Source organism: Marmota monax, unplaced genomic scaffold (genome assembly GCF_021218885.2).
Source record: "Marmota monax isolate L192 unplaced genomic scaffold, Marmota_monax_Labrador192_F-V1.1 WCK01_AAM20220418_F8-fsc00017, whole genome shotgun sequence".
NCBI lineage: Eukaryota > Metazoa > Chordata > Mammalia > Rodentia > Sciuridae > Marmota > Marmota monax.
The window spans coordinates 8406615-8419189 of record NW_026695241.1 but is presented as its reverse complement, the minus strand read 5'-3'; the positions used below and the strand labels follow the sequence as shown (position 1 = coordinate 8419189).

Genomic DNA, 12575 nt, shown 5'->3' with positions numbered 1-12575 from the left:
ATGCCATGGTTTGGATGTGAGGTGCCCTCCAAAAGACAATGCAAGAAGGTTCAGAGAAGAAATGATTGGGTTACAGAAGCCAGAACCCGATCAGTGAACTAATCTCCTGATGGGATTAACTGAATGGTAACTGGAGGCATCGGGTATGGCTGGAGGAGGTGGGCATTGGGTGTGTGGCTTTGGGGTATATATTTGTATCTGGTGAATGGCGTCACACTCTCTCTCTACTTTCTGATCTTCTTGTGAGCTGCTTCCCTCTGCCACACTCTTCTGCCATGTTGTTCTGCCTTACCTCCAGCCTGGAGGAATGGAGCCTGCTATCTGTGGATTGGAGACCTCTGAAACTGTGAGCCCTCAAATAAACTTTTCCTCCTCTACAGTTGTTCTGGTCGGGTCCTTTTGTCACAGAAACAATTAAAAAAAAAAAAAAAAAACTAACTAAAACTCAGTGTTTAAACTGTTTCCTGTGAACAAGCCAAATCCATAGGAAACTGAAGGGAAGAAATATTAAACACTAGAGTACAAATTACTGAAATAAGGAAAACAACAGCAAAAAATCAATAAAAGCAAAAGTTGTTTCTTTGAAAAGAAGAACAAAATTAAACCCTTCAGAGAAAAATCAATAAAAGCAAAAATTGTTTCTTGGAAAATAAAGAACAACATTAAACCTTTAGGTAGACTAAGCAAGAAGAAAGGGAGAAGACTCAGGTTAGTGAGACCAGGAATGGAAAAGGGAATTTTTATTTTTACCAACCACACTAAAATTTTAAAAAGGGAATATTATGCACAATTACTTGCAAGTAAATTAAGTAACATAGATTAAAGAGACAAATATAAAAACAAAATCTATCTAATCTACTGAAGAAATAATATAAGATCTGGATAGACCATAACAAGAAAAAGAGACTGAAATGATAAACTAAAACTTTTGTGAAAGAAAGTCCCAGGGCCGGATGCATTACTGAGGGTTCCTTTGAAACACTTAAATAATTAATAGCAATCCTTCACAAATTCTTCAAAACAGAACATTTTACACTTCATCCTATGAGGTCAGTATTATCCTGATACCAAAACCAAAGACATCATAATAAAACTGTGAACCAATCTCAATTATGAATAGAGACACAAAGTCCTCAATGAAATACTAACAAACCAAATCCAGCAACAAATAAGAAAAGAGTTATACATAATGACAAAATAGAATTTGTCTGAGGAATGTATGGGTGGTGCCACATACAAAAATCAGTCAAAATAACATAACATACTATGAGAATAAGGGCAAAAATGACATGATTATCCCAAAAGCCACAGACAGCATAACAGAGACAATTAGACAAGCAAAAGAAATAAAAGGCAAATTAGATAAGAAAGGAAGAAGTAAAACTCTCTTCATTTACAGGCAGCATACTCAGAAAATCCTCTACTAACCTACTTGAAAATTTTTAGGACTAATAAATGAGTACAGCAAACCTGTGGGTCACAAGACTAATATTTAAAAATCAATTATGTTTCCCTATACACTAGCAATGAAAAATCTGAAAATGAAATTAAGACAATTTATTTGTAGTAGTATAAAAAATTCTCAGGAATAACAACTTTAACCAAAAAAAGCATAAGATGTATACACTGAAGCTACAATACATCCTAGAAATTAGATAAGACATAATGAATAGAAAGACCTTCATGGACTACCATGTCACAATGGCAACACTCCCCAAGTTAATCGACAGATGAAGCAAAATCCCCAACAAAAGTCTAGGTAGCCTCAAATTGACAAGCTGATCCTAAAATTCATTTTGAAATGCAAGGGAGCTAGAATAGCCAGATAATCCTGAAAGAGAACAAAGTTGGGGGACTCATTCTTCCTGATTCTAAAACTTACCAAAGAACTACAGTAATTAAGAAGTATGGATACATATAGGAAAATGAAATATCATTGAGATTTCAGAAATAAACTCTCAAATTTATGGTCAACTGGTTTTCAACAAGGGTGCCAAAGACAGACAACTCAAAACATGAACAACAGTCTTTTTAACAAATGGTACTGGGACAACTGGATGTGCATAGACAAAAAAAAAAAAAAAGAAATTAGATAAATATGTAAAATGCCACATTAAGAAATAAAATGGATCAAAGACCTAAATGTAATATTTCAAAACTAGAACAATCTTATAATATAACATGGATGTAAATCTTGCATATTCATAACCTTGGATTATGCACTGATTTCTTAGCTATGCCACCAAAAGCAAAAGAAACAAAAGGAAAAATTGGATTTCACTTCAACTTAAAATATTTTTTCTTCAAAAGTCAACATTTAGAAAGGGAAAGACAACTTACAGAATGGGAGAAAATATTTGCATATTATGCACCTGTTAAGGGACTTCTAGAAACAGAACTCCTACAACTAAAGAATAAAATCACAGATACCCAAATTAAAAATGGGCAATGGGCTTTAAACAGACATTTTTCCAAAGATATACAAAAGCCAACAGGCACATGAAAATATATCCAACATCATTAGTCACAAAGAAAATACAAATCAAACGCAATAACATATCACTGCCTAGCCACTAGGATGGATATTACCAAAAAGATGGACAATGACGATTCATGAAGATACGGAAAAATCCTATGGCTCATATACCAGCTGGTGGCAATGTAAAATGGTATGTTGACATTGGAAAATAATCTGGTAGTTTCTCAGAATGTTAAACAGAGTATCATTCAACCTAGCAATTCCAGTCCTTTATATACACACAAGAAAACTAAAACACGTGTCCACAGAAAAACTTCTATACAAATGTTAATTGCAGCATTCTTCATAATAGGCATAATGGAGTTCAGGAAAAGTTATGCCAAAATATTTCTTTTATTGGTGCATTATAATTATACACAATAGTGAGGTCCATTATGACATATTCATACATGCATAAAACATAATTTGGTCAATTTATTCCCCAATACCTCCTTTTTCCCTCTCCTCCCTCTCCCTAATCCACTTCCACTATTCTATGGTTTCCCTTCTATCTTCATCAGATTCCCCATCTCTTTTTCTCCTTTAAAATCTCTGGTTTCCACATATGAGAGAAAACATATGACCCGTGACTTTCTGAGTTTGACTTATTTCACTTAACAAAATGTTCTCAAATTTCATCTATTTTCTGTAAATGATAATTTCATTCTTCTTCATGGCTGAATAAAACTCTACTGTGCATATATACCAAATTTATTTTATTCATTCACCTGTACATGGACACTTAGGGTGGTTCCATGATTTTGCTATTGTGAATCATGCTGCTATAAACTTGAGCATCAATACAGTATGCTGACTTTAATTCTTTTGGAAATTTACCAAGGAGTGGTATAGCTGGGTCATATGGTGGCTCCATTCCCAGTCTTTTGAAGAACCTCCATATCAATCTCCATAGAGGTTGGACAAATTCACAATCAAATCAACAATGTATAAGTTGATTGATTTTTTCCCTCAAATAATCACTATTTAAACTATTTTTTAGGGTTGTTTGTTTGTTTTGGTACTGGAGATTGAATCCAGGGGTGCTTAACCACTGAACCACATCCCCAGTCTTTTTTATTTTATATATTCAGACAGGGTCTTGCTATGTTTCTAAGGACCTTGCTAAGTTTAAGTTGAAAATGTTAGTTTTGGACTTATTATTCTCCTGCCTCAGCTTCCTGAGATGTTGGTGTGTGCCATTGTACCCAGCTGTTGTTTGTTTGTTTTGGTTTTGATTTCTTTTGGGTGGTACTGGGGATTAAATTCAGGGCACTTGGCCACTGAGCCACATCCCCAGCCCTATTTTATATTTTATTTAGAGACAGAGTCTCACTGAGTTGCTTAGTGCCTAGCTTTTGCTGAAGCTGACTTTGAACTCGTGATCCTCCTGCCTCAACCTCCTGAGCCGCAGCTGGGATTACAGATGTGTGCCACCCGCCCAGGTATTATTTGTATTCTTGATGATTGCTGCTCTAATTGGAGTGAGATGCAACCCTCAGTGTAGTGGTGATGTGCACTTCCCCAGTTACTAAATATGTTGACCATTTTTTCACGTATTTGTTGGCCATCTGTATTTCTTCTTTTGAGAAGTGTCTGTTTAGTTCATTTGCCCATTTATTAATTGGGATATTTAGGGGTTTTTTTTCCAGATATGAATCCCCTGTCAGAAAAGTAGCAAAGATTTTTCTCCCATTCTGTTGGCTATTTCTTCATGTTCTCTATCATTTCCTTTTTTGTGCAAAGCTTTTTAATTTGACGCCATCCCATTTATTAATTATTAATATTATTTCCAGAGCTTTAGGAGTCCTATTGAGAAAGTAAGTGCCTGCCCCTATGTTTTCTTCCAGCAGTGCAAAGTCTCTAGTCTAACCCCAATTTTTTTATTCATTCTGAATAGACTTTTGTGCAGGGTGAGGGATTTGGATCTAGTTCCATTCTTCTACATATGGATATTGAATTTTCCCAGGACCACTGGTTTAAAAGGCTGTCTTTCCTCCATGGGATGTTGCTGGTTCCCTTGTCAAAAATCAAATGACTGGACTATGTGGGTTTCCCTGTGTCCTCGAGTCCATTGGCCTAAAGTCTGTTTTTAATGTCAATATCCTACTGGTTTAGTACTATACTTCTATAATATAATTAGAAATTAGGCATGGAAATGTCTTGAGTATTGCTCTTACTACTCAGAATTGTTTTACTTTTCCTGGGTTTACATTCTTTCTATGAATTTAGGGCATTTTTATATTTCTGTGAGGAATTTGCTGGGTTTTTTGATGGGGTTTGTGTTGAATTTTTAGATCACTTTTGGAAATATGACCATTTAAACAACATTAATTCTGCCCATCCATGAACATGGGAGGAATTTCCATTTTCTAGTGTCTGCTTCAATTTCAGTGTTTGGTAATTTTCATTGTAGAAAATTTCTCTTGATTAGGTTTAGGTTTATTTCAAGGAATCTTTATTTTTCTTTTTTGAGAATGTTCTCAATGAAACTTTTTTTATTTTTTTTACAGCTGATTCATTATTCTTATATATAAAAGCTATTGAGTTTTGTATGTTTATTTTGTGTCCTGCTACTTTGCTGAAATGTTTACTAGCTCGAGAAGTCTTCTCATGAATCTCTTTGGATCTTTTAAGATAGGATCATACCATATATGACTTCTTCCTTTTCCATTTGTATCCTTTTCATTTTCTTCTTCTGAATAAATGCTCTGACTAAAATTTCAAGTAGTACACTGAATGTAAGTGGTAAGAGTGGGATCCTTTTCTTGTTGTTGATATTAGAGAAAATACTTTCAGTTTTTTCCTATCCACTATGATGCTGGCTTTGGGAGTGTTGTATGTAGCCTTTATGATACTGAAGTAAGTTCCTTCTGTCCCTAATTCCTTTACTGTTTTTATAATGAATGGGTGCTGAATTTTGTTGAAGAAGTTTTCTTCATCTATGAATATAATTATATGCATTTTTTTCCGTATACTATTTATGTAGTGAATTATATTTGTTGGTATGTCTATATTGAACCATCTTCACATCCCTGGAATGAGACCCTATTGCCTATAATGTATAATCTTCTTAAAATCTTGTTAAATATGATTTGCTAATAACCTATTAAGAATTTTTACATCTATGCTCACTTGGGATATTGGTCTCTAGTTTGGGTTTCTAATATGTCATCTGGCTTTGGTATCAGTGTGACACTGGCTTCACAACATGGTTTTGGAAGTGTTTCTGGACTTTCTATTTCATGGAATAATTTGAGGAGTGTTGACTTAGTTCTTCTTTAAAGATATTGTAGAATCCAGCTAAAATCAATCTAGTCTTGGACCTCTTTTTGTTGGAAAGCTTTTAACACTATGTCAATCCCATTGATTGCTATTTGCCTCTTTAGGTTTTCCATACCCTCTTGATTCAATTTTAGTAAGTCATACGTGTCTAGAAATTTATTCTTTTCTTCTGATGTTCCAGTTTATTGAAATGTAAGTTTTCAAAATAGTCCATATATGATCCTCTAGATCTCAGTGATATCTGTGGTGATATCTCCTTTTTCATCTTTAATTTATTAATTTGGGTCTTCTATTTCTTGGCTAAAGTGATTATAACTCTCGTTATCTTTTCAAAGAACCAACTCTTCATTATATTGATCCTTCTTGGTTTTTTTAACTCCCTCTTCACTAATTTTGGCTCTGATCTTAATTATTTCCTTCCTTCTACAAGTTTTGAAGTTAGTTTGGTCTTATTTTCTCAGGACCTTGAGATGCATCATTAAATTGTTTATTTGGGATCTTTATTTTATGTAGCCCTTCACAGCTATAAAGTTGTTTCTTAGAATCACCTTTACACTGTCCCAGAGATTCTGGCATCTTATCTCTCTATACTCACTTGGTTCTAAGAATTTTTTAATTTCTCCCCTGATGTCTTCAATGGCCATTCAAAGAGTAGTGTTAAATCTCCACATGTTTATATAGCTGCCATAGTTTTTCTTATTGTTGATTTTCTAATTGCATTCTATATGATTTAATAAGATGCAAGAAATTATATGAATCTTTTTGTGTTTACTAAGACTTGCTTTGTGGTCTAAAATACAGTCTATTTTGGATAAAGTTCCATTAGCAGTTGAGAAGAAAGTTTATTTAGCTGTTGTGGGATAAAATATTCCGTTTGATTTATAGTATTTATTAGGTTTGAGGTATCCTTGCTGATTTTATGTCTAGAGGACCTACTTATTGATGGGTGTGTTGAAACCACCCTGTACTATTTTATTAAGATCTACCTGAACTTTTATATTGAGGTGTGTTTATGTCATTAGGTCTACTAATGTTTGAGGCACAAATATTTACTACTGCTATACCTTTCTGTTGGATTATTCCCTTTACCAATATGAAGTGAGCTTGTCTCTTTTGATTAATTTTGGATTGAACTATCTCTTGTTGGTTATAACAATAGCTACTCCTGCTTCTAACAGGCTCCATTTGCATAGAATATCATTTTTAATCCTTTCACTTTTAGCCTATGGATGTCTTTGCCTAAGAGGTGTATCTCTTGCAGGCAACACATAGATGAGTCTTGTTTTGTAACCCAACCTGCCAGTCTATGTCTTTTAATTGAAGAGTTGAGACCATTTACATTCAGTGTTATTGTAGCAAAATGTGTATTTTCTGATATATTGATTAATTTCTAATGTATAATTTGATCTTAATTCTCATTTGCTTAACTATTTTTGTCCTGTCCTGAGCTGTGCTATTTTTCTTTCTCTTATTAAAAGATTTCTTTACATATCTTTTGCAGCACTGGCTTAGTAGTCATAAATTTGTTTAGTTTATATTTATCTTGGAAGATTTTTATTTCATTTTCAATTCTGAAGGATGGCTTTGCTGGATATAGCAGTTTCATTTGTAGCATTTGTATTTATGGGCATGAACTCGTCATTCCCAAGCCTATCTAAATTTTAGGGTCTCTTTTAGGAAATCGGATGTTATTTTGATTGGTTTACTATTAAATGTGACCTTACATTTCTCTCCTGAGGCTTTTAAAATTTCTATCCTTATAGTTGGCATTTTAATTATAATGTGTGATAGAAAGGATCTTTCTTGAACTTGTCTATTCAGGGTTCTAAATGCCTCCTTTTATCTATGTCCATCTCATTCCCAAAGTTTAGAAAAATTTATTGATATTGTTTTCCCTGAAAAGATTATCTATGCCATCAGCCTATATTTCTCTTCCATTCTTGATGAGCATGATTCTTAAGTTTGATCTCTTAATATTTTCCCAGAGTTCTAGTATATTCTGACCATAATTTCTTATTTTTCAAATAATGTCTGAATATTCAAAGCTGGCCAATTTGTTTTCCAGCTCTTAAGATTCTGTCTTTCAACTGATTAAAAAAATTAGTTGAAAATCAGACTTTCAACTGATTTTTTTAACTTGATCCATTATGTATTTCATATCCAAGATTTTTCTTTGGTTCTTTTTCATTATCTACTGATTGAATTTTTCATTCATATCCTGTAATGATTTCCTTAAATCTATACAGTAATTTTTCTGTATTTTTTGTAACTCATTGATTTTTTTTAATATTCATTTTTCTGAATTCTTTATCTTTATTTATTTTTTAAATTTATTTATTTATTTTTGCATTACAATTCTTACTACACCATTATATCATAATTTATCATATTTCTGATTATATATAAGGTATGTTGACACCAAATTCATATCTTCATACGTGTATTTTGTATAATGATGAGGGTCTCCTTTCACCATCCATGCTATTCCCCTTCTCCCTCCTTTTCCCTCCCACCCATATTCCCTATCTAGAGGTAATCTTCCTCCCTTGCTCCCCCTCCCAACCCCATTTTGAGTCACTCCCTTATATCAGAGAAGACATTCGGCATTTGTTTTTTTGGGGATGAATAACTTCACTTAGCATAATCTTCTCTAATGTCATCCATTTCCCTGCAAATGCCATGATCTTATTCTTTTTATTGCTGAGTAATATTCCATTGTGTATAAATGCCACTATTTTTAATCCATTCGTCCACTGAAGGACATCTAGGTTGGCTCCACAGTTTAGCTATTGTGAATTGTGCTGCTATAAACATTGATGTGGCTGTGTCCCTGTAATATGCTGTTTGCAGGTCCTTTGGGTATAGTCCGAGAAGAGGAATAGCTGGGTCAAATGGTGGTTCCATGCACTGGAGAAAGGATAGCATCTTTAACAAATGATGCTGGGAAAACTGGAAATCCATATGCAACAAAATGAAATTAAATCCCTATCTCTCACCATGCACAAAAGTTAACTCAAAATGGATCAAGGATCTAGGGATTAAATCAGAGACTCTGCATCTAATAGAAGAAAAAGTAGGCCCTAATTTCCATCACGTGAGGCTAGGCCCCAACTTCCTTAATAAGATGCCGACAGCACAAGAATTAAAACCAAGAATCAACAAATGGGATGGATTCAAACTAAAAAGTTTTTTCTCAGCAAAAGAAATAATATGTGAGGTGAATAGAGAGCCTACATCCTGGGAACAAATTTTTACCCCTCACACATCAGATAGAGCTCTAATTTCTAGGGTATATAAAGAGCTCAAAAAGATAAGCGCCAAAAAAACAAAAATCCAATCAGTAAATGGGCCTAGGAACTGAACAGACACTTCTCAGAAGAGGATATACAATCAATCAACAATTATACGAAAAAATGCTCATCATCTCTAGCAATCAAAGAAATGCAAATTAAAACTACTCTAAGATACCACCTCACTCTAGTAAGAGTGGCAGCTATTATGAAGACAAACAACAACAAGTGCTGGCGAAGATGTGGGAAAAAAGGTACACTTATACACTGCTGGTGGGACTGCAAATTGGTGCAGCCAATTTGGAAAGCAGTATGGAGATTCCTTGGAAAACTGAATTCTTTATCTCATATTTCATCCCTTCAATATCTTTGAAGTCAGTTTCTAGTGAATTATGAACCCTAGGAGGCATCATATTACCTTGTTTTTTCATGTCTCATATATTCCCAAGTTATGATTTGTGCATGTTAGGATGAATTTCCCTTCTACTTTTATGTGGGGGTCTTTTTCAGAAACAGCCTTCTCCTGGTCAAGTATTCAGGGATGACTGCTGTGAATTACTGAATATAACTGGGCTCCTTCTAGTAAGTCAAACAACAGTGTTGTATACAGCAGGGACCATGAGGTACACCCTCTGTGCCTGTGCTCCTAGACTTGTCAACTCCATATGTTTTCAGTCTATATTGAGGCCCCTTGTCAGTATAGTGTCCTCAGTCTTTGTGTTATTTCTCTCTGCTGTTACTGTCGGACCACAGTAACAGTGGAACCTGAGAGACTCCTAGTCATTCCTACCTGGGGTCTGGTCATCACTTGGGTTTATCATCTCCTCTATTCTTTATGGTACAGTGTGGCTGAAGTTTGAGTGAAGTTTTATTGTATGCAGAGCAAGGTACGCTCTCTCTTAAATGGTTTGGGGTACAGCTCAGTAGCATAGAATTTACTATCACTATCTGTGATAGTGTCACACCAGATTACCAGCACTTCACAGACACGGGGGAATAAATGACAGCAAAAACAGCAGGCAATAACATATAGTATTAAAGTAAATACCAGCAACATCTACAACACATTAATAATCACAAAAATGGTGGGAGTCAAAAATTAATAACAGCAAAAACGACAATTAAACTAGATATAGCATTGAAGCAAACATCAGCTGTCAAGAACATATGCACAATGCTAATAATCTCAACAACATGAAGAGTGGGGGCAGAAATTACTAGATACTTTTAATTGATGGTAAAAATACAGTTCATTAAAAGAAAATGGGATAGAATGGCCAAAGAAAGATTAAAATATTCAAAAGGTAAAAAGAGAGAAAACAGAACAAAGTTAGTAAGTGAAAGCCAAAAAAGAAAGAAGTGGGGGAAAGAAACTAATGGAGAAAGAGCAAAAGAGATAAAGAAAAGAGAATTTATTAGAGGGAGAAAAAAGTAGAAAAACACTAACAGAATAATAACAAATGGAAAATTATTTAAGAAGAAAATATGAGTGTATTTGTATGAGAACAAACAAAAAATTCTTAATAAAAAATGAAAAGAATTATCTCCACTGGTCAAAACAGTGGTAAAGAATGGATATTCCCTACCTTTGTTAAACTAACCTTTTTACTATTTCTTCTTGGGCTGTTCACCCCCATAGAAGAAGCAGTGTGGATTATTCAACCTTTCCTTTTGCATTGCCTGCCAATCTGCTGGCTGAAATGATTCTCAACTTCCTTGTTCACCAGTACAAGGTCAGATGGAATGGAATGGGAAGTACTATATATTGGAGTTTTGTCCAGAGACACAATCAATGCATTCCTGGAGCAGAGCTAATGCTGAGTTCTAGATAGGAAGTTCTCTTGATTGGGGTCTAACTCTGATCAGAATTTTAGAACTTTGTCAGGTAGTATCTATGCCGAAGAGATTAGATCATCAGATTAGACCCCCAAGGGCCAGGGAGATGCTCATCTATGCTAGGCAACTGGACCTCAAGTACCTGTCATGAATTTTACTCATAAGGCAGAATAATCAACACAGCAGATCTCATGCACTAAAGCACCCATGACTACAGCCTTCTAAGACATAGTCCCTAAATATAATCACATTCACCTGTTTGATTTCACAACCCTCTTCAGCTGGTTGGAACCACCAGACCCAAAGGGAAAGTAAATTACACTTTCCTCCATACCTATGACCTGAATCCTCCTGGATACAATTCTGTGCCTTTTTCAGTCATGTTCTTCCAGGTGCACCCTAGGCCACATGGTAGGTGTTGACCTGAACAGGGTAACAATATTTGCTATGATATACCTACTTCTCACAGTAGCAAGCTCCAGTGTGATTTCACAAGATGGCTTCCCACATCAGCTCCCCCCTCACAAGGTGAGAAACCTAGAACACTTTTTAGTACTCCAGACTGCACTGCAGCCTCTGAATCAGCTAAATTCACAGTGTCCTTGTATTCTATAGGTGTTTCCAAGTTAAATTTGCCACGGTTTCTCTTTCCCCTTGTGTTACCTCTTTCCTCTACAGTGACCTGGCAACACTGTCACCACTGGCGTGGCTCCATATACTCCTTTGTTATCCTCTCTTTGAAATACCAAACTTTCTAGGTCTCTGAAACTGATTGTCCAATATGGAATTTCAATGAATTCCCTCAGTCAGGCGCCTCGCTGAGAAGCAGTATTCCTGCCGCTTTAATTCCAGGCCATGGGGCAACAGGAGCATGCAGTCTTACCTTATCATGCTATTTTTTTCACTCCCAAAACATTTTAGGGGAAACAATTTGAGAAAATAGCAGAAGCAAGAAGGTTACTCTCTGACTTTCCCCTGCTTTTCTCCCTTGAAGCAGGTCATAAGAGCCTCATTTGACAAGTTCCAGAGGAAAAGAACTTCCTTAGCTATGAAGACAAAATTTCTGGTGAAGAGAATGAGATGTCCACTGGTTCTAGAGCCTGCATAGGAGATCCTGGGACAACTGACAAAAAAAAAAAAAAAATCTAGCAAAAAGGTAAGAATTCTTGCCAAGGCCTGCTCTCCTGGATTTCCTTATAGCATACCAGGGTAAGAGGAAAGTTAAAAAAAAAAAAAAAAAAAAAAAAACACTTCTGTCCTCTTCTTTCCAAATTCAGCTTAGCAGGAGAAAAACATTTGTTTAATCTATTACTCTTGTGTAAGTTTGGTTTGGGGTCCCTTCTAGTTACAGATCCTTCTCCTCTCAGGGATAACTATACTGCTTTTTTGTTTGTCTCAACTTATGCCCCAAGATCGTAGCCTGACTTTCTGCCTGTCTGTGGCATCTGAGTTTCCAGTTTTGTTTGTGCCGGCACCCAACTTCATGTTAGGAGCCCCCAAAATATGGCTGACTCAAAATATGTGTTATACCCCATTTGTAGTTAGCATACTGAGTGCTGCCAGCTCTGGCGGGGAGGATACCTGTGTCTTTCATTTGGCTCTCTGGGAATGGCTCCATATCTAGGGAGAGCTGCATCTTTCTGTTGGGA

The 12575-nt window shown here is 35.5% G+C and overlaps 1 protein-coding gene across 5 annotated transcripts in view; it reads right to left on the bottom strand.

Annotated features, from left to right (window-relative positions):
* Positions 1–12575, bottom strand: part of Galc (galactosylceramidase) — a 71292-nt gene that overhangs the window by 16268 nt on the left and 42449 nt on the right. The gene's annotated exons all lie outside the window — the stretch shown is intronic.